This window comes from Dipodomys spectabilis, unplaced genomic scaffold (assembly GCF_019054845.1).
Source record: "Dipodomys spectabilis isolate Male_0828 unplaced genomic scaffold, ASM1905484v1 ptg000051l, whole genome shotgun sequence".
In the NCBI taxonomy this organism is placed as follows: Eukaryota; Metazoa; Chordata; class Mammalia; order Rodentia; family Heteromyidae; genus Dipodomys; species Dipodomys spectabilis.
Genome location: NW_024870728.1, coordinates 17,516,878 through 17,536,427, shown reverse-complemented (window position 1 = coordinate 17,536,427; position 19,550 = coordinate 17,516,878). Strand labels below are relative to the sequence as shown.

The 19,550-nt window shown below is 35.5% G+C and overlaps 1 protein-coding gene across 1 annotated transcript in view; it reads right to left on the bottom strand.

Moving 5' to 3' along the window:
* Positions 1-19,550, bottom strand: part of Erbb4 (erb-b2 receptor tyrosine kinase 4) — a 1,009,337-nt gene that overhangs the window by 686,015 nt on the left and 303,772 nt on the right. The window lies entirely within an intron of this gene.

Sequence of the window (19,550 nt, the reverse complement as noted above, 5' to 3'; positions counted from 1 at the left end):
TTTTAATTTGCATTTTTATTGGAGAGTTGAGCATATTTTATTTCAGTAGTTTGTTAGAATGTGCTTGCATTCATTTTGGGCACTGCTTTCTAAATCTGCCTTTAGTGACATGAAGTCAGGAGCTTAAGATTGACTCTCAGTGAAAGTATTTACACCATAGAAATCAGCATAGGGTAAAAACCAGGTTTGTGCTCTTTCAGTTTTGATTGGAAGAGTCACTTAGAAGTGAAGCTCTTCTAGATGTAATTTCCATTTATGTTTATGTATTGAATAGTCTACTCATTTTTTTGCCCAGGTAAAAGCTCTATTGTGTTTATTTTTTAACTTATGAGTGGTTTTATCTACAAAATTATGAAAATGAAGATGAGGAAGTTGTTGTTGCTTCTGGTGATCATGATTTAAAAACTTGGCCATGAAACTTGGCCATTTCTTTCAAAATAGGCAGAGGAAAAGATTAACCCTTTCAATTTAAAATCTGTTACACATTTCAAATAAATCATAGATGCCATTTTATAAAAAGAATATTTTACATTTGGATAAACATTTTCCAATTCTATAAAGCTTCTTGTTTTATATAAATGTGTATATGTTTTCTAAAAATGTTTATAATATATAGAAATGTTAAAAATATTTTTAAAGTTTTATCATAGCCTAGATAATTGAGGTAGTAGTAACACAAAAGAAAAACAAAACAAAGAACATCTTGGATATCAATATTATTGCTCTAACATGTCAAATTCCAATAGGTTTTATATTTTAATGCTAATGCGGTAGTGTTAACATAGTGGATCAATATTTGGGGGGAAATGTACAACTTGTTATGTGATTTTTACACAACAGGTAACCACATAGTTATTCATCTTCAAAACAAGCCATCTTTCTAAGCTACATGCATTAACTAAAATATTTCTTTACAAAACCAAAGATGAAATGTTACTCTATTAGATAATATTGAACCATAGATCTACAAGTTTACACTTCAAGCAAAATTTACCTTGAGTTATAAAGGAACTTATCAGTATCATCACTTTCATATACTTTGGTACTTTTTATTCAAATATATGGAAATATTGGATTATCAAGAAAGGTTTTGCTGTGGTTTAAGGTAATTTATAAAAGTAGATGTTTAAATTCCATTGTGTTAAAATGAAAGGTCATTATTTCAGGACAAAGAAATAAAAATTCTTCAAGCAGAAAAATCCTCAAAGCCAAGTAACCATGACATTCATTTACACATAATTTTACTATTGCTGGTCAAGAACAATCAGAAAATAAGCCACTCTTCTATATTTTTTCCCAATAGATAATTTTATAGATTACCCGTGGCAGAAAGGTCTAGTCTTTTTCATTCTGAGTGTGTGATTTAACAACCTGACACTTTTGAAAAATACCTTATTACTGCACTCAATATGCTCTGTTCCCAGTCTCTTTTTAAAATCATTAAATCATATTTATGAAGTGACCATACACAGCACTAGCAATCTTGATAACTGCTCTTCTTCTGCCCCAGGTCATTAGTGGACCAAACATTTTAAAATGAAATAAAACATTTCCTGCGTCACAGAGTAAGAAATTGACTGAATCAAGGGGCCTGGTTCTTGGTGTCCTCTGCTACTGCCTGGGGCTAATTCCCATTTCCAAAACTTTGCTTAACTATCCACCCTTCCCTCAGATGACCTGGTCTGTTTGTACCCATCAGATCTGTGTCAATGATACATGATCTATGCTATCTTCCTGTCCCTGCCCCCACTAATTGCAAACACTTAGAACTACACCATTCACTCTAGTACCTATGAATATAAGCTTCTGTATGGATTGTTTTAATGTTATTTAAGTAACAAATAATGAGTTATCATAGAGATTATGTACATTGATCTACCTAACTTCATATTTCTATCACATTTGTATTCAAACACAAACACTTCTGTCATAGTTTGCAACTCTTAGGAAGTTATCATTGACAACTTAATAGACTGTAAAAATAATCACAATGTGGGTTTTTTTGTCTTCTGTTTCTTTTGTTTGTTTGCTTTATCAAACATGTAATCTCCTTACAGTGAAGGAACTTTCCAGTATTAGATAGGTTTGGATGTAACAGGAAGAATGAAGTACAGCAGTCAACATTTGATATTCTACTCCCAGAACATTTCATAAATGATTTCAAATTAATTCCATTTTTAATTCAATACCAGGGTCCAGATTCAGTAAATCTGGCTTCCTTAAACAGAGGTCAGGTTAATTTAATGAGAAGTCTTTTTTATTAGATCTTTGTTACCTGGCTTACAAGCTGACAAAATGTGAGGTTAACAAGGACCAGTCTTGTACCTCTCACCTCCTGGCACGACTTCGTTCAGATCTTATACACTCTCTCTCTGTCTCTCTCTCTCTCTCTGTCTCTCTCTCTCTTTCTCTCATACACACACACACACACACACACACACACACACATATGAGCACCCAAACACGTATCACATCAGATGCCCTTTTGCTTGAAGTGCTTTTCAATGTTCAGATATAAAAATAGCCTCATCTAGTTGAAAAAAATTGCACACTACAATTTGATCTGAGAATTTCAATTTTCTGGGTATTTGAAAATCACATATAATTTTCTGGTATTTGAAAATCTTTTGTAAATATATCAATTCATGGTAAATCCTTTAGATTTTCCTAGGGCGACAGAATAATTCAATAATCACAAGGTTGGGCTACTTAGAAAGAAGAGATAGGGTCCACTGTATTCTCTGGTCTGTCTGATATTGTGCACCTAGGAAATGGAGGAAAATCAAACAACGACAGAGTTCATGAGAAATTTGGATCAAAGTAGAGAGAGGAAAATCAGAAAAGCAACCAATTTTCCTTTAGCTATAAATGAGGTATGAGGAACTGGGAAAGGAAGGTGTCATTTATAAATGTATGTATATTTTGAAAAAGTTGTATTGGTTTTCATGCATACAAAGCACATATTTCAATATTTTATAAATTTGTGTCATTGTTGTAAAAATGCAAATAAATACATAAAAATTTCTTAGGGAGGCGTCTCATGAATGTTTAAACAGTAAAGTTACTTATCCAACAAGTTAAAATAATTTGTGTTTGATCAGAAGGGCTATCTTAGTGCTACATTCAGATGTTTACTTGTAAGAAACACACTCCTTTTAATTGTCTTTCACTTAAGGAAACCCAAGGCTGTCTGAAATAAAATAGATTTGTATATCCTCTGTATGAGTTAAAAATAATGATTAGATAAAATGAGGAACATAGGACTGGAAAATGCCTGTAAAGGTTTGTGTTGGCTTTGTTTACTCTGGCAGACCTTTCAAACATACGGCGAACTACTGTTCCCATTCTTGTCAAGCAGTCCTGGTCTTTGATTGCCCCCATTAACGATATAACTGCCTACAAATTTGTTGAATTCTTCTCTTTGATTTGGTGAGCCAAATGTGTCAGATAACATGCCCAGCCAGTAAGATATCTCATGCTTAAATCAGTCAAACTGGATATGTGTTCATTGAATTTAGTTCATTTAGCGATTTACTTCCCTCATAAACACGATTAAAACATTCAATCACATGTGGATGTGAAGAAATAACTAATAAATCAGGCTCTCCTTTCATTGACTGAATTGTTCCTGACCTGATTTTAATCAAATTTATTCAACCTTTTATCCTGGAACAAAAGAGTGTCCACATATATATTGCTGAAGATGTTATATGAGTCTCCTTTCCCCTTGCTACTTCTGTTGCCAAAGTAAATTGAATGGTCAAAAATAAAACAGGAGCCATAAGTTTAAAAAACAAACAACAACAACCAAAAAGCTGGGCTCCAGTGGCTCACATAATTCTAGTTATTCAGGAGTCTGAGATCTGAGGATCAGGTTCAAAGCCAGCCCAGGAAGGAAAGTCCATGAGATTCATCTCCAATTAATCACAGAAAAAGCTGGAAATAGCCCTGTAGCTCAGGTGGTAGAGCACTAGCCTTGAGCAAAAACAGGAGCTCAGGGACAATGCCCAAGCCATTGTTTGAGCCCCAGGTCTGGCAAAAATAAAAACAAAACAAAACAACAACAAAAGAAACTTATATAAAGATCTCAAAAAGTAAGATCTATTCTGCCTCAATGTATTCAATAATTAACATCCCAAACCATAGGACAAATAGGCCTGTGCAATTCAATAACATATATGTCAAAACGTTTGCTACTCTGGTATAGTAGTTCTTTCTACATATAAGAATTTTGGATGTATCTATGCGTTTACTCTCTACATTCTTGAAGCAACAATGGGAAAAGTTTTATATGCATCTAATTTTTTCAGAATTTTTTTTTTTGTTTGTGCCAACACTGTGCATCTCACTCATCCTTAGCTTTGTGCACTCAATACTGGCATTCCAATACCGAGTCAATCCTCCACGTCTGGCCTCTTTCTGTGGTTAATTAGTGATTACTGCCAGGCTGGCTTCTAAATTGGTTCCTCAGTTCACAGCCTCCGAAGTAGCTAGGATTATAGGCACAAGCCACCAGCACCCAGATAGCCCTTTTCTTAACATCAAGTATTAAATACTATGCCTTTTATTCATCTCTCTACTTTAGAATATGAGATATGAATAAGCCAGATATGACTCAGAAGTTGAACTTTAAGAACTAAAAGGTTGGGGTTTGATTCTCTTGTTAATGGGGAAAGGAGACAATGTTTTATGGTGCTGTAGACAACAGAGATTACAATAAAGCATTCTATCATTTTTAATATGAAAGACTATCATTTGTAATATAATTTCCAGCATCTGAGGTGGCAATTCTCCCATTAAAGATTTTCTTTTTCATATTTTTTTCTGGAGGTGTTACTGGGACATGTACCACCAAATGAGCTATGTTCTTAATAGGTAAGTGCTCTACCATTAGAAAATGCCCCGGCAATGCCTGCAATTCTAGTTACTCAGGCTGATATCTGAGGATCACAGTTCAAAGCCTGCCCAGGCAGGAAAGTCCATTAGATTGTCCACGTCAATTAACCACCAGAAAACCAGAAATAACACTGTAGCTCAAAGTGGTAGAGCATTAACCTTGAACAAAGACAGTACCCATGTCCTGAGTTCAAGCCTCATGGCCAATAAAAGAATGAAATAAAAGAAAAGAAACATGCCCACCTCCATTTTTTTCAACAGAATGAAAGGTTTTTTTCTCTCTTTCTTTTTAGATTGATAAGTACCTCAAAATATGGAATCAGTGAAGCAGCTTATGTTTAATGATACCAAAATAAATCAGAACAACACAATATCAGTATTTAATCTGTTAAACATTTAAAAGAGAATTGTAATACGCAATCTGTTACTATTTTGTAAAAAAAAAAATCAACGGAATGCAACTGCAAAAGAACAAAGACATTTAAATCACTTCAACTTGAACATTTCTCAGAGCTGTGGCCAGTGTTAGACAGAGAGCACCCAGTAATGCGGAAGCAGATACAAATTATTCTCAGAGGCATGAGTGATCTGCCAGGTGAAAGATTAAGAGTGACATTGTGAAATACAAATAATGAGACTGAGAGTGTCTCATGTTCTGATATACAGCAATATGTTCTCACTCATTAAAGTCTAATTTTAGCACACTGACAGTTAACAACCTTGAGAAATAAGACATCTAATTTTCATATTAAAATATTCCTTGGTGATATATCTTTGCAATATTCACAGACACTACCAAGAAGATGTTCAATCTGAATTTACCATCTTCCCTGGATGATGCTAGAATTCCCTGCTGTCTTAAAAAGAGCTAAAATACCTGCCCCTGCCAAATCTCAAATTCTGTAAATCCTACTTTTGGTCATTTCTCCCATGTAAATATTTCAGCTTTCCTTTTCCCTGTCTCTCTCCCTTTGCTTCACCCTCCCCAACTCCCTCCTCTCCACCACCATCAACCAATTCTTTCACTCATCCTACTCTCAGCTCTAATCTAAATCATTATCCACCCTTGGCTAGACTATTACCCTTGATGAAATGATCAGAATGAGTCCCTCCCTTCACCTGCTGACAATCTCCTACACAGAATTACCCAAGGGTTTCTCACTGTTTTAGTGAATTTGGCCTTTAGCATTATCTCTTCAGCTTCATCTATCCCTGCTTCTTCAACAGAGTCAAATGTATTTTGTCTAGCTATTCCTTCTAACTTAGAATATATTTGCTCCTTCTCATTACCTAAGCTATTCTTCATATCTCAGCTTTAGTCTAACCATTCTCCAGGCCAATTCAGATTAGGTGAATATAGGCCATAAATTAATTGTACATATAATCTACGCCTTGTCTCTCTTCTCCTTTGATTATAACTTACCTAATGATAGAAACTCAATGGTTTTGGTGGGTCTGACTCATGGATTCTTAGTTAATGCATGTTGAACACTAAGTGACAGCTGAAAATATACATATAAAAGTGGGCTGTCGGGTTGAAAAGGTGGCTCAGTGGTAGAGTGCTTGCCTTGCATGCATGAGGCCCTGGGTTTGATTCCTCAGCACCACATAAGAAAAAAGAAAAAAGCCGGAAGTGGCGCTGTGGCTCAAGTGGTAGAGCGCTAGCCTTGAGCTGAAGAGCTGAGGGACAGCGCCCAGGCCCAGAGTTCAGGCCCCATGACCGGACCAAAAAAAATAAAAAAATAAAAAAATGGGCTGTTGTACTACAGTGATTACTATAATTATTTAAGATTGTTGACATCATTCATGATTCCTTAAATCGGTTGGGTAAATTATTACTTCCTCTCCTTATCCATTATCTAGATCTTTATTTCTACCATATTTCTGTTTTATCTTCCCCATCATTAACTATTCTTTAGTGCCATGTCATTCCAAGACTGCCTGCCTTTTCTTCGTTACTGCAAATAAGATTGTAATGTTCTTGTAAAACTCTGCTATATCTTCCTATGGACACTCTATCTATTACTTCCATTCTTCCAATGCTTGTCAGCCAGTTTCTTGGGAATGGCACAGCAAAGACTCAGTAGGTAGAATCCTTGGTGTCCCAAATTGCGAATAAATCTACATTCCACACAGTATCTAATATCGTGCCTTAAGTTGCATACTATAAGGATGATGAGGAAAATAAGCATGGACTAACCAGTTCGAGGAAAAAGATTTCTACTCTAATTGGAGGCCTTGAACCCCAAATATTAAATTAATAACTTGAAGATTGATGTATATATCAGGATATGAGAGTACATGTTTGTAAGGCCAGCACTTGAGAGGCTAACTCTCATTTCAAGAATGACCTGAGAAACATTGTCTCCAAAAACTATTAAATAAAATTTCATAAATGTGTGTGTGTGCACGTGCACACGTGTGCGTGTGTCTCACAACCATGTGGATGGACATGTGCAGGAGTGCATAGATAAGAAAGAAAATGTCTACATTTTGTCATTATGATTTCTCAGAATTCCTTATAAAGGCCACTGAGCAAATGGTGAGATACAAAGACAAAGAGAACAAATAGAAAAGTAGAACAATGAGGTCTTGATCTTATATTTCTACCTATCTTTCATGATCATATCAGGGACAGAGGGCCTCATCTTTTTGGATGGATTTATATTGAGATACTCAGGAGGTCTCTCAGGAGTCTTAAACTTTACCCAGTGGCAGAGTGACTTTATTATCTTCTCAGCTAGCCCACTTGACATCTGAAAATTTTACACAGTTATACTCTAGACAAATCAATAGTATGATTTGCTATCCATAGGGAAGAGAACACCCTGGGATACTTCCTATTTTTAAACAACTCAAGTTGTTTTGTATTCCTTAAACCTTATTGATCCATGAAGATAATGATAGATTTTTAGTAAAGCTCCCCTTTGTAAACTCTGCCACAGAGAAAACTGTGGAAAATTACAATCAAGCCCACAGAAAATATAGAAAATTTTTTTTTCAGAGTGCATCTTTAGTGCCAGCTCCTGCTATGTACAAAATAAAGCAGGACCCACGGGTTTTTACCTCCTGAGTTTGGATCTGGTTGACACAGTGACAATGAAGGTGGTTACACTTAGCTTTAACACTCTCCAACAAAGCTGCCATCTTGCCCAAATTCTGAATGAGCTGAAGTAGCCAACCAGGCATTGCCTCTATTCTTCCAATTTAGCAGAAATTTAAAAGGAGGCTGTCACTCTGTAGGCCCAAGTAATACCATCTGCTTCTCCACTTGAGGAAATGCGTATTAAATGGCGGGGAACATGTTAGGTACTTAATTAGCAGCAGACTGTATGTTTCCCAGTTTCCTCGACTTTGACACCTGCTAGGTCATGCACAGAATACAAATAAAAAGACAAAAATTAAAAAACTTGTGAGCTTTGATGGGAGAAAGACTAACATGTCAGAACAGCCATGAAATGAGTGAATGTACAGTAAATCAAACACAAAAGACTTTTCAACTCATAGTTTCAAGTACACTTAGCACACTGCAATTCCAGTTCTTAAGAAGCTGAGTTATAAACATGTGAATGTAGATTTCTAGAAATAGTTTTGAGACCATATTATAAAAGTTCATATTTACAATGTATTTTAATCATTAAAATCACCAAGAAATGTCTCACTTTCATCAGCCAACACAATCTCTTACCTAGGGTTACACATCTATGAGTATTTCTGCCTTCATAACACAGAGTATGTCATTACAGTCACAGCTTCAGTGGATCAATAATGTTTATAGTAGACTTTCAAGACTCTAGAGTATATAATTTATCCAACTGCTAGAGATACTTTTTTCCTTTACAATTCTAGATCCACACCATTGTTTTGGCTATGGCACAAATGTAATGCAGAGCCTAATAAACAGTACAGCTTGGAATTAACAGGCTAATAAAAATGACTTTAAAGGTGCATTAAATTAGAGCTTAGGATGTCTCTTGCATTTGCAGCATAAATGTTAATAAAAGCATAAATCTGTTATTAACTTTTTATGGGCAAGCAAAGTGATAAAAGCAAAAAATGATGATTTATCATCATCTATCTACAGGATGGTAAGAACAGAACAAAGTTATAGTGAGAAACAATAATTGTATATGTGTATATAATTATTCTTATTTTGTTCTTCACAAAAGACTGGGGTTGATGTTCAAGAATATAAAACTAAGAAAATATTTTCTATCCTCTCAATGAATGACACATTTTTCTTAAGAAATTCTACTCCTGGGACAATTTTGTATTAATATGTTATTCTTCTCTTCTCATAAGTGAGCAATATACCATTTTTGTCAAATGTTGACAATAAACCAGATTCATTAGGATCACACGATCTAGCAGTAACTGAATAATACACTAACGTCTGCAGAAAGTACATTGAGTCAAAACTACACATCTAGTTGTTACATGTCCCTGAGAAATTGAGACCATGATTCTCAGAGACAAATTCCTTTCAAAATGGTTTAACATACCTGTATACCTCAACTGTGTAAATGAGATTAAATGTTCACTTCAATTACTCAGGAAATTTTGAACTGCCCAGAATAATGGGAACCCAGGCTGACAGGTCCTGACTTCATTTGGTCAGAGAGCTCTCTAATGTCACACCAGAGGATTAAGTGGCCAAGAAAGGGGAAAGGTTTCATCAATTATGCATACCCAGATGTATTTACCTAAATGTGAATATATTTAGAGAGAAGGCTAACATCTAGGAAGATTTGTATGAACATTTTTGATGTGGTAATTTATAATATTTGGATAACTTGGGCAGAAATACTTAAATAATGGAAGGTAATTTAGATTATATTGAAAGTGAGCAAAGAATCAGGAATCTATCTCATCAAAGTGCTAAATCTTCCCCAGTAACCGACTTGTTTGCTGATCTGACAAAACGTATACCAATTCCAGGCATTGTAGATAACTTAAACGATACACTGCCGCTTCCCTTAACTTCAAGAACGTATAAGTATCCAAATTAGTAACTATGTAAATTAAGGGTCACACACATACACACACACACATATACACACACTTTACATACATGTATGCACACAAATGTTACCCACCATCTTTTTAAGCCAGACCAGGTACTGGTAGCAAATGTCTATAATCCTTGCTACTCAGGAAACTGAGATCTAAAGATCACTGTTCAAAGCCAGCAAGTAAAAATCCACAGGTAAAGGTGTAGCTTGAGTGTTAGAGTCCAACCTTGATGACAAAAGCCAAGAGAGTGCAAGGCCCTGAGTCTGAGTTCGAGCTCTAGCTCCAGAACAAGTTCTGAAAGCAGAAATGTTTAGAAATACAAAGGTTTAAATTGCAGATAGGGAGATAAATGTACCTATCATAGATTATTCATGTCCCACTGGGGCTGGTTGCCAACTCATATTCAATCACTTTAATAATTCTATAGTAATACTTCTGGAAATCCACAAGAAATGGGAACAAGAAAGACTAACAATAGCTTCAAGTCAGCTTGCGTCAGGATTTCTTACTAAATAAATTTTGGAGCTAACATGAAAAATCATTTTGTTTGTAGAGCTTCATAGATTCAGGAATAGTGGATAGATAAGTCATTGTAGGTCTGGGCTTCTTATTCAATTCTCACTGCATTCCTATAAAACAGGTTATGTTATTACCATCTAATATAAGAGACAATCAAGATTTAACACTAATAAATATCATGTTAAAATTATATAGCTAGGAGGAAAAATGCAGAATAATATTTTCAACCAAGAATTCAGTCTCCAAGCGCCACAATAATTTAGAGAATTGCACATAATAGGTTTCATACTCACAGAGATGTCATTGTGTCTGTACTCCAGATTTTTTATGGCCTTTTTGCTTGAAATTATTTCTTATTGTAAAGTCAGAGTTGGAAGCTTATGTTTACTGAAAACACTTGCCAAGGGTCTATGAAAAATTGAATTATGGAATATACTTCATTTTTTTGTTTCACTAGGTACTAACCTGAGAATGTTTATAAAAGCTGTTACTATAAATAGTAACTTTTAGGTGTGTATGGTAGAAGCATGCCTGTAATATCAACTATATGAGAGGCCAGAAGCAAGATCTCCTTGTGTGAGGTGAACCCTGGGAAAAATCTTCAGTCCCTACTTGATAAAAAAAAAATCTGGGAGTCTAACTCGAGTCAGAGTACCTGCTTAGCAAATGTGAGCCAAGAGTTCAAATATAGGTGCTTCATAAAATTATCAATCAATTAGTAATTTTGATTGAGATGGAGGAAGTTTGATGAGTAAATATTTAAATTTTATTCCCATATAGTTTATACAGCTGTCCTCAAAAAACGATGAGTCTACTTAAAATATAAGATTTCATAAGCAGAGTGTTATGATAACTGAGAAAATAGACTCAAGTCCTATAATGCCTTGATTTACATTAAACAATACTCATGTAAGAATGCTTAAAATTAAATATTTCAACTATTACTATTATAACGAGAAATATGTTATTATAACATTATAACTATTAACTTCTATTATAACTATTAACTTCTAGAAAGTGATTGGACTTTTTGTACTTATTTACTTTTTTTTTTGTCTGTCGTGGGGCTTGAACTCTGGGCCTGAGCTCTGTCCCTCAGCTCTTCAGCTCAAGGCTAGTGCTCTACCACTTGAGCTACAGCACCACTGCTTATTTACTTTTTTAAAAATTGGTGTTTGTCCTGTTTGAGGTTTTGAACTTGGAACCTGGGAGCTGTCCCTGAGCTCTTTTTTGCTCGAGACTATGAGCCATAGCTCAAATGAGCCATAGATTTACTTCTGGCTTGTTTTGGTGCCTACTTAAAGATAAGAATCTTACAAACTTTCCTGCCCCAGCTGGCTTTGAACCACGAACCTTCTGAGTAGCTAGGGTTAAAGGCCTGAGTCACTGGTACCCAGTTGTTTGGATCTTTATTTAAGATTTTTATTAGCATAATTAGTTATACAAACTATACATGTAAGCATTTTCATTGTGTCATTTTCATAATGCACACAATGTACACTGACCAAACTCACTTTTCTATCAATTTTCCTTGCCACTCCTTCTTAAAACAAGTTCAATATATTGCATTGGCAACCAAATTCGTATTGTGATTAAATAAATATAACGTGAACCATTTTCTTTATATTTTCTCTATATCATTTGTAATATTAAATGCACTTATATTGTTGTATCCTATTTCTCCAGGGCCAGTCTTAGATTGCCTTCCTACTACAAATGCTTTCCTTATAGCTCAGATTATAGAAATGTACCAGAGCCCTACCATGCTTGCTTATTGAGATGAGGAATCTCACTAATTTTTTTTGTAGGCAGGCCCTGAACCTCAATCATCTAGATTTCTAATCCCTCAGTAGATGGCACAACAGACTTGAACCGCAGTACCCAATTTCTTGAATATTATGTAATTTAAAAAATGGGGGGGGGCAGAACTGGGGATCTTTCTATGCTGCACAGACTAATGCCAAGCTCCTGGGTCCAAGTGATCTCCAGCCTCAACCTTAGATGGAGCTGAGACTACAGTTTAAATAAAATTCTGTTGTGTTTGTATCTGGTCATCTGTTAGGTGTTCATTTGGGTTGCTTCCACCTATCAGCTATTGTGAATAAGGCCGCTGTGAGGATTGGTACACAAACAGATACATGAACTGCTACCTCCAAATTTTTAGGGATAGATAGATACAAATAGAGATAGAGCTGGAGAATGTATGGATATAAGATATAGATGTATTTAGAAGGAAAATCATTGCATCATATTAGAAGTCTATGCTTAGTAACTTTGAGTAAACATTCTTTTTTCCCAAACAATGTTACTACCTCACTGCTACAAACACTGCATAGGTCTTTAGCATCTTCACAGCCTTACTGACACTTGTGAGTAAAAGTTTCAACTTCATAACTTCACAGTAGACCTCAAATATTAACTAATTACTAATCACAGATAATTAGTTTAATTGTATGTTTACTTTCTTACACTTCACTCTATCCATCCTTGTTTACTGCACTGCAGTGTCTATTACATTGAAGTAGCAGCTTCTTAAAAATATGAATAAGTAAATAAACATACCCCATTGGAGACAGCATATATTTTACAGTCATGAATAATTTGTCAAGACTTCTGGACCAGAATTATTTAATAGAATTTTGAAGTAACAGAAGAATCTTTTTACTGTGTATTCAATCTAGAGCCACAGTTGCAAAGGGAGAAGGGGCTGCCTGCACAGGATTACTTCACAGTGGATTTGGAATGAATAACCTTTAGGTTAGAAAGCCTGAAAGAGATTGGACTATCCATTTCATGATTGTAATACAGCGTCCTCCTGTGTACCTCAGGATTGTCTTAAATTTGCCACATTCTAGCCTCAGTTTTCTAAGTATGTTAGGATTACAAGCTTGTATTACCATCATGCCTGGCTCTAATTGGATGTGTGTGTGTGTGTGTGTGTGTGTGTGTGTGTATGTATGCATGTAATAGGGCTTGAAGTCAGGGCCTGGGCACTGTCCTTTGCTTTTTCCTTTTAAGGCTGTTGCTCTACCACTTGAAGCTCTGTTTCTAGCTTCAAACCTCCATCCTCAGATCTAAGACACTGAGTAACTAGGATTATAGGAGTGAGCCACAAGTATCTGGTCACAGAAGATCCATCTAAGTAAACAACCATACTGCAGACTTTTAGGTTTCCACAACACTTACACGAATCAGCCATTCACGAAAACATCAATAGAAATCACTACATTTCTGAATCATTAGAATAAATTAGTAGTGTCCAACTAATATGTTTTCAAAAACAGAAGTCCTGGAATATTTACTAATCCCCTCAGAATTTACTGACAGTCTAATCTGTATGCCTCAAACTACCATACCACAGGGACAGTAAAATAAAGATATTATAGAAGTTGACACTAGGAATATAGCCCAGGACGCATGCATGTAGCTAAGTGTTCATTTAACCTAGAAATTTAGTAGTGTGATCTTAGTTTCATTAATGACTCCACCTGGCAGCATAACTAGAAAGGATCGACTTAATTCCTTTCATTTTGACATACTCACAGACAACTCATCCTATTACAAGACCTGAGGGAAAAACAGTGTGCAGACAAATAAAAGGTATGGCAACTTTCCTATAACTCTCATCCCCGGAATAATGACTATATTGAAATTTTTGAACTTTTATTTCAAAATATATCTTTAAAATTGTGTCCTCTAAAAACCTACAGAAAACTGAAATTAAAAAACAACTAACAAGGGCTAGGAATGTGGCTTAGTGGTAGAATGCTTTCCTAGCATGCATGAAGCCCTGGGTTCGATTCCTCAGTACCACATACACAGAAAAAGTCAGAAGTGGCACTGTGGCTCCAGTGATAGAGTGCTAGCCTTGAGCAAAATAAGCTCAGGAACAGCTCCCAGGCACTGAGTTCAGGGCCCAGCACTTCCAAAAACAAAAAAATAACTAACAAAACAGCCATTGGATGTTTTTCTTTGCCATATGGATAAAGGCGAGGCAAAGTGAAGTGAACCCCAAGATATGAACACAAGAGGTCTTTCTTTGTTGTTGTTGTTTTAAATGAACTATGTGACATTTTGTTTCCTTTCTATGTTTCCCCACTATGGTATATTGCCTATAGTCACGGTACTTGATTTTGGTACCTTGTACCTTGTATATACATTTGTCTAATTTGGGAATGGGAAGGGGAATAACAAAACACTGAAACAAGAACACAGGATGACCCATTGCAACAATGACATCCACAAGACAGTATATCAGAAATCAATTTTACAACTTCGGGGGGGGATGGGGAGAAAGAAAGGGAGAAGAACAAGGGAAGAAGTAAAAATGCTGGACAAGAAATGTACTCATTGTCTTACTCATGTTACTGTAACCTCTTTGTACAGCAGCTTTACAATAAAATAAAATTTAAAACAAAATTCTATATTGCTTGATGAGAAAGCTGCTACGAGGTTTAAAAATAAACTAGTATTTGTAAAGATCTTAGAATTACCAGAGAAGAATATTTGTAAATAAATATAAATATAGGATTAACAAGACAAAATGGTTAGCAATTTTTTAAAATATTTTATTAATCAGAGAGTGTGGGAGAGTTTGCTAGTTTAAACAGCAAGTAAAATTCAAAAGTGATTGTGAGCTATTTCCAATTATTTTCCTAATTGTGAATATGAAGTAATTTCCTGTGTTGCAAAATCCAAAAGGAAATATTTTCACTTAAGACAATTGGAGGGTGCTAATTAGTATCACACCACTAATTAATTAGTATTCTGCATACGTATAATTAGAAAGTGTTAAATGTGGTTTGTACCACAGTGATTTTTCTAAACTTGGCCTGAGGAATCAGTTAGTCTGTTGGGCAGTATTTGTTTCTGAATCTGAAAATAGCTTGTAAAATACTCTTTGGAAGACAATGCAAAAACATAAACTCCATTGAATAACAATATAGCCAAACAACAAATTCAGAAGGCTATATATTGCATTTCTTTTGTTGTTGTTGTTGTTGTTGTTTTTAGGTTAAGTCATGGGGCCTGAACTCTGGGCCTGGGCTCTGTCCCTCAGCTCTTCAGCTCAAGGCTAGCAGTCTACCACTTGAGCCACAGTGCTACTTCCAGCTTTTTTTCTTTTTGCTTATGTGGTGCTGGGGAATCGAACCCAGGGCCTCAGGCATGCAAGGCAAGCGCTCTACCACGGAGCCACCTTCCCAGCCCTATATATTGCATTTCTATTTTTCAGAATTAGTTAACTAAATGTTAAAAGAGTTCATTTAAGGGGCTGGGAAGGTGGCTCCGTGGTAGAGTGCTTGCCTTGCATGCATGAGAGCCTGGGTTCAATTCCTCAGCACCACATAAGCAGAAAAAGCCAGAAGTGGCACTGTGGCTCAAGTGGCAGAGTTGTGCTAGCCTTGAGCTAGGGAAGAGCTGAGGGACAGCGCCTAGGCTCAGAGTTCAAGACCCACAACCCACAAAAAAAAAAAAAAAAGAGTTCATTTAAAATTTCTTTTTCTAAATTTATCTTTGTTTACACCTATATTTAGTTGTTCTATGTTTATTTTATTACATTTTCTGTGGACCTATGAACATATTAGCATGAAAATATAACTGTTACCTTTAAAAAACACATAAAAATGAGTGGAGCATAATGTATTCCTCCTTACACAATATGAAATCCACTCTAAATATATTAGAATATTTTAACTGGCTTTTTATTCATCCTTTTCAATATTTATAGATTATCTCATTTGTCAAACTTTAAACAAACAGAAATCTTCCAAGATGATAATTAACATCAACAAAAAGAATGTGTTTAGAACTTTACAACTTTGGTTGGGGGGGGTTTGGGGGAGGGTGGGGAGGATTGGGTGGGGGGGGGCGGGAGAGGGGGGAAGGGATGGGAAGGGATGGGAACGGGAAACAAAGGAGGAGGCTACAATGCTTGATAAGAAATGTACTCATTATCTTGCCCATGTAATTGTAACCCCTCTGTACAGTATTTTCACATAAAAAAAAGAATGTGTTTAATTTTAATATTACACATAGTAAGTACCCTGTAAAATCTATTCATGTACATGTTCCATATTTATAAAAAAAATCAATACTTGATTTTTATTAAAAGTCTGATCTTTTCAAAAATTCTAATCTTTTGAGTATTGTGCGTTCTAATTACAAAGGAATCTTTTGCTGTTAGAGAAAATTATTTTTTGCCTTGCTAATTGGAAATTTATTTCTTAATGGGACAAAAACTTCTTTTATTCTTTTTTATTTTTTAACAAAATGATAATGTCTTGTTTTCAAACAAAATACATGATATTTCCTATTCTTTTTGTTGTTCATTGTTTTAAATATACTCTCTAAGAACCCCTGAAATCACGATGAATGACACAAAAACAAAGAATTGTCTCAGCCAGACAAAATTCACTTCTGCACAGAATGGTGCCCCATCAGCCAAAAATCTTGCAAGCAAGCACACAGAGCAGGCAGGCTGGTCCCTATTTATCACTAACCCAGGAGACCCCACCCCTCTGCTTTAACTGCTTCAGAACAGGTTCACAGTCTGCACACAATTGGCTAGTTTGAAGATGGCAAGATGGATTTATACAAGGTGACCATAAAAAAGAGCTTGAAATAAGATTAACAGTAGACAAGCAATCTCCAAAACACACCCAAACTCTCTATGATTTCTTGAGCAATCTGAGACATGTCTTCTGAGGTCCTTCATGATTTCACCTTGGAACAACCAGTTAAGATAGTTCCTTGCATTTCAAAAATCCTTCCTCATACCAACACAGTTCTTGCTGATATTATCTTAGCAGAACAATTAACAAGAATCAAACCACCAGGCCAAAGCAGCAACTTTGAAGCAACCCACTTGGATAGAAAAGATGGCTTTTCTTACATTCATGAATAAAGAAATGTGAACTTCAACCAATGGTTCCATCCAATTTATGAATATTTTATGGAGAGAAAAAGAATAAAGTCAACAGCTTTCAGAAATGCTGGTATCATTCTCAAAAAAACAAAAGAAAATCATTTTCAAATATGAAGTATTTAACATAAGCTGTTCTTTTAGAAATATCACTTTTATAGCCCTCATAAAAATTATACCATTGACCTTCAGAATACTGAAAAACAAAATCCTCAATATGAAATCAAAGTTGACATCTTCAAGCCGATTCCATTAAATTATTTATACCATTTCTTTCTTTATTCTAAGTATCACTACCTGCCAAAACACAGTGTTGTTTTTCTGTGTAACCTGCTATAGAAAGTAGTTAAATAGCAGTGTGAGTCACAAGCCAGACACAGTACCCCACACTATAATTTCAGCCATGCAGGAGGCAGAGATAGGAGGATCACAGTTTCAGACTAGCCTGGATAAAAAGTGAGACCTTATCTGAAAACTAGCTAGAATAAAAGATATGTCATAGTTTCTGTGATAGAGACATTTACTAGCAACTGAGAGGCCTAGATTTTAATCTCCATCACTATCGAAAAAGAAAATAAAAATAGAAATAATATTGCTAGTGTCAAGTAACCAGAGTTCAAACTTTTGGATTGCCCATCAGCCCTGTGCCAGTAAACAAACATTTATGAAGTATTTTAATATATATGACAATTAAATAGGATTTCTACGTAAGGTAGCATATGTGATTATCAGTGAGTACTTTATGAAAAAATTCTTATTATAACATAGTGATTTTTTTTTAAAAGAGACATTTCTTAGTTCTAATGACAAGCACTTTGCCTATATGCAATATGAATGGTACTAGTATGACATATTCTTACAAGTCTTTTGCTCATAGCTTTAAACCACCATAAATACCAGGATCGTCTGGTGTCTAGTTTGCAATTCAGTGGAGTGGTGTTTATGAATGCATAGGCTGCATGATTTGCTAAATAAAATTGAACATAAAAATCATTTCTTCTATAATTGTTTTTCATTTGTTATTGTCACTGTAAAGGTGATGCACAGAGGAATTACAATTATATGTCACCTCTTGAACAAGGTCACTTCTTCCCTTGCTCTCTCCCAGTTTTCCCCTCCTATCCCCACTCACAATTTGAATAGTTCATTTGCAACATAGTGTCTAGTGAGTACCTGCTACATTTGTTGACTCTTTATCCCTCCATTTCTGGGCCTCCTCTACCCTCTCAAAGACAGACATTCTTAAGGAGCTAACTCCTCAATGTTTTGTACATTTAGGTCCTATTGAAAGTAATCATAAATCATCCATGACGATTCAATAAAACTATTTCTCAAGAATAAAAGAGTCTCAATTTAAAAAAAAATTCTTCTAGCCAGAAACCAGTGGCTCATGCCTATAAACCTAACTACTCAGGAAGTTGAGCTCTTAGGAGCAAAGTTTATATTTAGCCTGGTCAGGAAAGCTTGTGAGACTCAAATCTCCAATTAATTACCAAAAAGTAGAACTGTGGCTCAATGGTAGCCTTGAGCAAAGAAGCTCAGGGACATCATCTAGGTCCTGAGTTCAAGCCCCAGCACCAGCACACAAAAAATAAAATCCTGAGGTAAAAATAATAAAATAAATATATCCAGTCCAGTCACATTAAAGAGATCTGTAAAAAACATAAACCTCTAATGTTAATAAAGAATGACAGATTGCAGTATATTGAAGTCTTACAAGGAATGAAGTTATGTTTGATAATTAATATCCTTATGGATTTGGAAGCCATAGTTTGTGTGTTTGTGTGTGTGTGTGATGCATGTGTGCACGCATATGCATGCATGCAAGAGAGAGACACAGAGACAGAAAGAGACAAAGAGACAGAGAGAGAGAGACAAAAGACAGAGAGAGAGCATTCATGCATGCTTGAACTCAAAGTCTCTAGCTCTTACGTAGGTTTTTTGTTGTTGTCATTCCCCCAATCCCTATACACACACTCTTCCTCCAGACTGCTTCTCAAGACTTAAGGATTTATCTGCCTGGCTGGCTTCAAATCTTAATCCTCAGATCTCAGCCTCCTAAGTACCTAGGATTCTGGGTGTGAGCTACTAGTGCCTAGCTTTAGAATATGTTCTGACAGGATAATTTAGGAGAGAAATTACCTTTTATTTCATCATATCATGTAAAAACATATGAATAGTGGACTTAAAGAAGAGTCAA